The sequence below is a fragment of the Tupaia chinensis genome, unplaced genomic scaffold (assembly GCF_000334495.1).
Source record: "Tupaia chinensis unplaced genomic scaffold, TupChi_1.0 Scaffold000063_1, whole genome shotgun sequence".
Classification (NCBI taxonomy): Eukaryota; Metazoa; Chordata; class Mammalia; order Scandentia; family Tupaiidae; genus Tupaia; species Tupaia belangeri.
This window is the reverse complement of record NW_006159521.1, coordinates 807,189-813,578: the sequence shown is the minus strand read 5'-3', so window position 1 is coordinate 813,578 and position 6,390 is coordinate 807,189. Positions and strand designations below refer to the sequence as shown.

Genomic DNA, 6,390 nt, shown 5'->3' with positions numbered 1-6,390 from the left:
ATCCAGAGCCTTAACCTCCACACCACCTACTGCTCCCCCCAACCCCCGCCCACCCATAGCAATTTTTTTTTTTTTTTTTGGTAGAGGTTTTTGCTATAGGGGGTGTGCACTCACCAGAAAGAGAGAGACAGAGAGACAGAAAGTGAGAAATCACCCCCCAGGGGAGATGGCCACACCACAATCCCTTCTCCTCCATTCTCCTCTCAGGATCTTGGGCAGGAGTGCACACGTGCCCATCATAAGTTTAAGTCACCAGGTCCGGAACTCAAACCATGATCGAATACATGGGAGTACAGCAACATAGCCATTATGCCAACTGCTGGTCCCTCAGGTCCTCAAAACTTTTTAATTTGTGAGAGAGTACATGTACTTGCTAGATATAGAGAGGGAGAGGGAGAAAGCCCCCCACCCCGCAGAAGGGAATGGTCACAGCACAGTTCCTTCTCCCCCATTGCTCCCTCCACTTGGGATTTTGGCCACATACTCAGACTCAGCCTATTTTTCAAGCCATCAGAGCAAGTATTTGAACCATGTAGTCGGCCTTGTGGGATCCTGTTCCCTTAACCACCAGGCACTAACTAGCCCGTGCTTTGTTTCTTATATCTTCAAAAGGTACCTCGCACACAAGGGAGACACATCATGTGTTTCATAATAATAACTTTGCAGTTTGGGGCTTTTGAGTTCTGAACCCTCCTCAAGGCTTTTCCTCTTCTATCTTTTTGCTGTCCCTGCTTACCTTGACATTTCCATTTGCTTTTTGCTTCTCTACTCTACGTATCTTTCTCTTTGTCACCAGTATGCTGCTTTATTACTGCTTCTGTTTCTTTTTTGGTGAAGAGAGGTCAAACATGAATTCAGTAGCCTGCTTCTCAGCCAAAAGTAAGCCTACAGGTGTTGACGTCTTTCACTCTAGTCCACAGTACGTAAACTGTCTAGTGTTTTACACCAGGAAATGAGAACTCCTAAGAACCAAGCATATTCTCATCTCATGAGGCTGCCTACTTAAAGGTATGGGTTTTAGTTAGAGTCAGACTGTATCTCCCCAAGTCACCACCACATAAAAAAGAAATCAACAAAAAGCAACAGAAGATCCTATTGTACATGGCACTCAACATCCTTGCTTTCTGTATCATTAGGACTTGGGAAACCCCTTCCACGACTTCAGTAGCATTATACTGGAATCTGAATCCTAATCTGAGGGGCCAGATTCAGCATGAGCTAACAGTTAAGGTATAGGATGCTTCTCTTTTTATCTTTGTTCTTTTTCAATTTTTTAAATAATTGTTTAATTTAACTTTTATTATTAATTTTATAGTTTTACCTGAGAGAGACAGAGAAAGGGGGAAAGCAAGAAAGCAAGCCACTGGGTCCAGGGCTTGAACCGCAGTTCATTACATGGTCAGCAACTCAACTACCACATAACTTGCCAGCCACAAGATCTAGGATATTTCTTTTTTTTACCCCTTTTTTTGAGAGAACGATTTTTGCTATAGGACTTGTACACTCACAGAAGAGACACAGAGAGAGAAAAAGTGAGAAATCACCCCCTGGGGAGTTGGCTATGCTGCAACCCCTTCTCCTCCATTTCCTTCTTGGGATCTTGGGCAGGTACTCACACAAGCTGACCTGAAGTTTAAGCCACTGGGTCCAGGACTTGAACCACAGTCAACTATGTGGGAGTCCAGCAGTGTAACCATCCCAATCTAGGATACATTTTTTGGGGGGGTGGGGGGAGGCTTTTGCTCTAGGGTGCATGCTCTCACCAGAGAAACAGAAAGCGAGAAATCACACCCCAGGGGGATGGCCAGACTGTAATACCTTCTCCTCCATTCTTCTCTCAGGATCTTAGGCACACAAGCAAGAACACGCACCCAGCATGAGCTGAAGCTACCGGGTCCATGACTCAAACCGTGGCCAACTACATGGGAGTCCAACAACATAGCCATTAGGCCAACTACTGGTCCCCCAATCTATGATACTTCTAATGGTTCATCTAACAGGTGGAGGAAGAGAGGGAGATGAGTGCTTCTGGCAAAAACTATAATAAATTCTTTCTAGCAACAAGACATAAATAAAAGGCAAGAATATGAATTCACTCCAGCCTGAGTTGGACAAGTTCAGACATTTACTTCTAATTGTGAGCCCAATCAAATACAGTATTTATTGTGAAAGGGCCAGGAGGTGGCATGGCGGTAAACTCTGGACTCCCACGTGGCTGATCATGGTTCCAGTCCCAGACTTGGCGGTTTGCTTTCTCATTTTCTCTCTCTTCTGAGTGCATGTGTCCTATGGCAAATTATGTAATAATAATAATAATAAGTTAAATAACTGTTTTTAAAAATATATTTATGGTAGATTTGGTCATTATAGTCATTGTTGTCCACTAAATTCATTTTGAAAAAGTAGAATTGTTGTAACTTAAATGAACCATTAGAAACATAGGTCTCAATTTACTTCTATGTATGTCTTTCGTTTTGTTTCATTTAATTTGTCACGCTCACCTGACATGCCCACCTGAAAGAGACAAAGTGAAATAGCACCCTCTATGAGGCATGGTCACACTGCTGTCCCTTCTCCTCTACCTCTCTCTCCTTTCAGGATTTTGAGCATGCCTGCATATACACTCACTGTGTTTTTCAAGGCACCAGGTCCAGGACTCGAACCATGCCATTGACCATGTGGGATCCAACTTTCTTACTCACCAGGCCATTAGCTGGCCAATATTTGTGGTTTTTAAAACATTCTAGGAACCAGAAGATGGCATAATAGTTACGTTGCTGGACTCCCACGTAGTCAACCGTGGTTTGAGTCCCAGACCCGGTGGTTTAAACTACGCCAAGTACATGAGTGTGCTTGCCCAAGATCCCGAGAGAAGGGGTTGTGGCGTGGCCATCCCCCCTAGGGGGTGATTTCTTGCTTTCTGTCTCTCTGTCTCTGTCTTTTTGGCGAGCGCACGCGCCCTATAGCAAAAACATCTCCCCCCCAAAAAAACATTCTAACTCTTTAGGGCCAGCCGGTGGTGTTGTGGTTGAGGCAGGTAGATCCCACATGGCTGACTGTGTGGTTCTAGTCCCAGACCTGGCAGCTTCAGAAACATACCAGGTCAGTGTACGCTCATGCGTGCCCAAAATCCCAAGAGGAGAATGGAGGAGAAGGGATTGTGGTATGATCATCCCCCCAGGGAGTGACTTCTTACTTTCCTGTTCTGTCTCCTCTGTGTCTCCAGCAAGCACACATACCCTATAGCAAATTAAATAAATAAATAATTTTTAAAATTCTGAATCTTTATACCATATAGATTTTTTTTTGGGGGGGCGGGGTTTGCTACAAGGCACGTGCGCTCGCCAGAGAGGCAGAGACAGAAAGCGAGAAATCACCCCCTAGGGGGCATTGCCCAACCGTGCAATCCCTTCTCCTCCATTCTCTTCTCGGGATCTTGGGCACACACCTGCCTGACGTGAGTATAAGCCACCAGGTCCAGGACTCAAACCGTGGTCGACCACATGGGAGTTTAGTGACATAGCCATTATGCTAACTGCTGGTCCCTCTTTATACCATATATACATGTGTATATAGAGAAAGTCTTCAAAATTCATGGAAAGTGCATAGTATGAAAAAAATTCATGGATTTTGGGGACCAGCAGGTGGTGTGGTGGTTAAGGTGCTGGACACTCCCACATGGCTGACCACGGTTCGAGTCCTGGACCCGGCAGCTTTCTTTCTCGATCTTTCTCTCTCTCTGTCTTTCTCTGGTCAAATTAAAATAAATGAATGAATAAGTAAAATAAATAATTATATTTTTTTAAAAAATTCATGGATTTTAAACTTTTTAGGACCAAAATAAACTCATACTTTATCATCTGTTTTTCCTGGGCCAGTTAGTGGCCTGGTGGTTAATGTGACAGGATCCCACATGCCCAACTAAATGGTTCAAGTCCCATACCTAGCAGCATGACAAACATGCACGGTACATGTGTGTGTATGTGCCCAGAATCCTGAGAGGAAAATGGATTGCAGCGTGGCCATTCCTCTGGTGGGTGGGGGTGCTTTCTCACTTTTCTGTCCCTCTTTAGCAAGTTCACATATCCTAGAGCAAATTATTTTTTTAAATAATTATTTATTTAATTTCATTTATTATTATTATTATTTTATTTACTATAGGGCACATGCACTCATTAGAGACACAGAGAGGAGGAAAATGAGAAAGCAAGCCACCAGGTCTAAGACTCAAACCACGGTTGGCCATGTGGGAGTCCAGCACCTTAACCACCTCACCACCTGCTGGTTGCAAATTATTTTTTAATTGCCCTTTTCCGTGAACTTTTTGAAGTCCCCTGGGCGTGTTTTAGTTTTGTTATAGTGAGAGAGAGTACGCAAGGAGTTGGGGTGTTTTTGACAGGTTTTGTCATGTCACTGTGCTGTGACTGCAGATTCTCTGTTGGTGAAGCACACACCAGCGTGTCATGCACCCAGCCTCTTTAGGCTGGGCCAGTAGCTGAACCCAGGACTGCCATGCAACCTCAGCCCCATGCAGTGGCACCTTCATGCTGTGCCACTGTGACTGGGCCTATCCTGTATTTCAGTACCATGAACTCATTGTCACTGTATAAGATGTCATCACTTAGGTCCACTAGTACTCCCTCTCCCACCCTAAACACACGCACGCACGCACACGTGCTGCTGGAAATTTGGTGAACCGCACAGGGTTGAAAATCAGAAAGTAACTGAGATTCTTATCTTTGTAAGAAGGAAGGGTAAGTAACAGAGAATCTCTTGTTCTACTGTCACCTCTTCAGCCACAGATGAGATCTGGTGCCTCTCCAAACCCTGGTTGATGGATATTGGAGTTATTTATTCTGTACAATAGTTCCTGAGTATCTACTAAATATTTATGTGGTGAGGTGGAGTGTAGAAGTTATCTCTTCTAATAAAGTATCATTAATTTTTTTAATGTTTAAATAATTATTTTATTTAACTTTTAAAATTTATTTTAATTTGACCAGAGAGGGATGGGGGTAGGGGGAAAAGGAAAGCTGCCAGGTCCAGGACTAGAACTGCAGTTGGCCATGTGGGATGGGAGTCCAGCATCCTTAACCACCATGCCACCTGCCAGCCCCAAAGTATCATTAATTTTTTGGGAAGAAAAGTATAGGGTTACTTTTTATAAGAATTGTATAGTAATGCACGAAGTGGCACAGCATTAAAATAAACAGGGCATGGGGCCGGCAGGTAGCGTGCTGGTTAAAGTCACTGGATTCCCACATGACCCACTGTGGTTCGAGTCCCGGACCTGGCGGCTTGCTTTCTCTCCTTTCTCTCTCTCTCTCACATCCTTTCTTTCTCTGGTCAAATTGAAATTAAAAAAATGAATAAATAAATAAAGTTAAATAAATTCTTTAAAAAAAAAAAAAGAAACAGGGGACCAGCAGGGGGCATGGTGGTTAAGATGCTGGACACTCCCACATGGCCGATCATGGTTCAAGTCCTGGAACCTGGTGGCTTGCTTTCTCACATTCTCTTTCTCTCTGTGTGTCTCTCTCTGGTCAAATTAAAAATGAATGAATAAATAAAAATAAACAAATTATTTAAAAAAAGAAAAATAAACAGGGTACGTTGTCAACTTGAAGTTGGAAGTGAAACAGCACTCAGAGAAATAGAATTTTATAACTTTTATTACATCAGAAGTAGACAGTAAATACGAAGTCTTCTCTCCCTGTACCTGTCCCACCTGTGTTCCCTACCTTGAGGCAGCTACAGTTAAAATTTCAGAATATAACTTTTAATTTTTAAAAAATCAGAACATCTAGGGCCTGGCAGGTGGCATGGTGGTTAAGGTGCTGGACTCCTACATGAATGACTATAGAATGACTGTAGTTTGAATTCTGGACCTGGTGTCTTGCTTTCTCACTTTTCTCCTCTCTCTCTCTCTCTCTGTTTCTCTGGTCAAATTAAAAACTAATAACAATAATAATAAGTAAAATTATCCTTTGAAATATTAAAACATTTGGGGACCGGCAGGTGGAGTGGTAGTTAAGGTGCTAGACTCCACATGGCTGACCATGGTTCAAGTTTCAGACCTATCAGCTTGAAAATAACACCAAGTGTATATGCACAAGTGCTCAAAATCCCAAGAGGAGAATGGAGATGGGATTGTATCATGGCCATCCTCACTGGGGGGTGATTTCTCATCTTCCGTCTCACTGTTTCTCTGTGTCTCTCCAGCAAACACACACCCTAGAGTAAAAACCTTAAAATAAATAAATAAATAAATAAATAAAATAAAGCCCTGTTTGTTCTAGCCAACAACTGAAGACAAAAGGAACTTCAAAATGTTTGTGGAAAATGGAATTAAAGTACAAGTTTTTTTTTTTTTTTTTTCTTTTTTGGAGA

At 42.8% G+C, this 6,390-nt stretch overlaps 1 protein-coding gene across 2 annotated transcripts in view; it reads left to right on the top strand.

Annotated features, from left to right (window-relative positions):
- ZNF609 (zinc finger protein 609) overlaps window positions 1-6,390 on the top strand; it is a 278,967-nt gene that overhangs the window by 233,083 nt on the left and 39,494 nt on the right. The window lies entirely within an intron of this gene.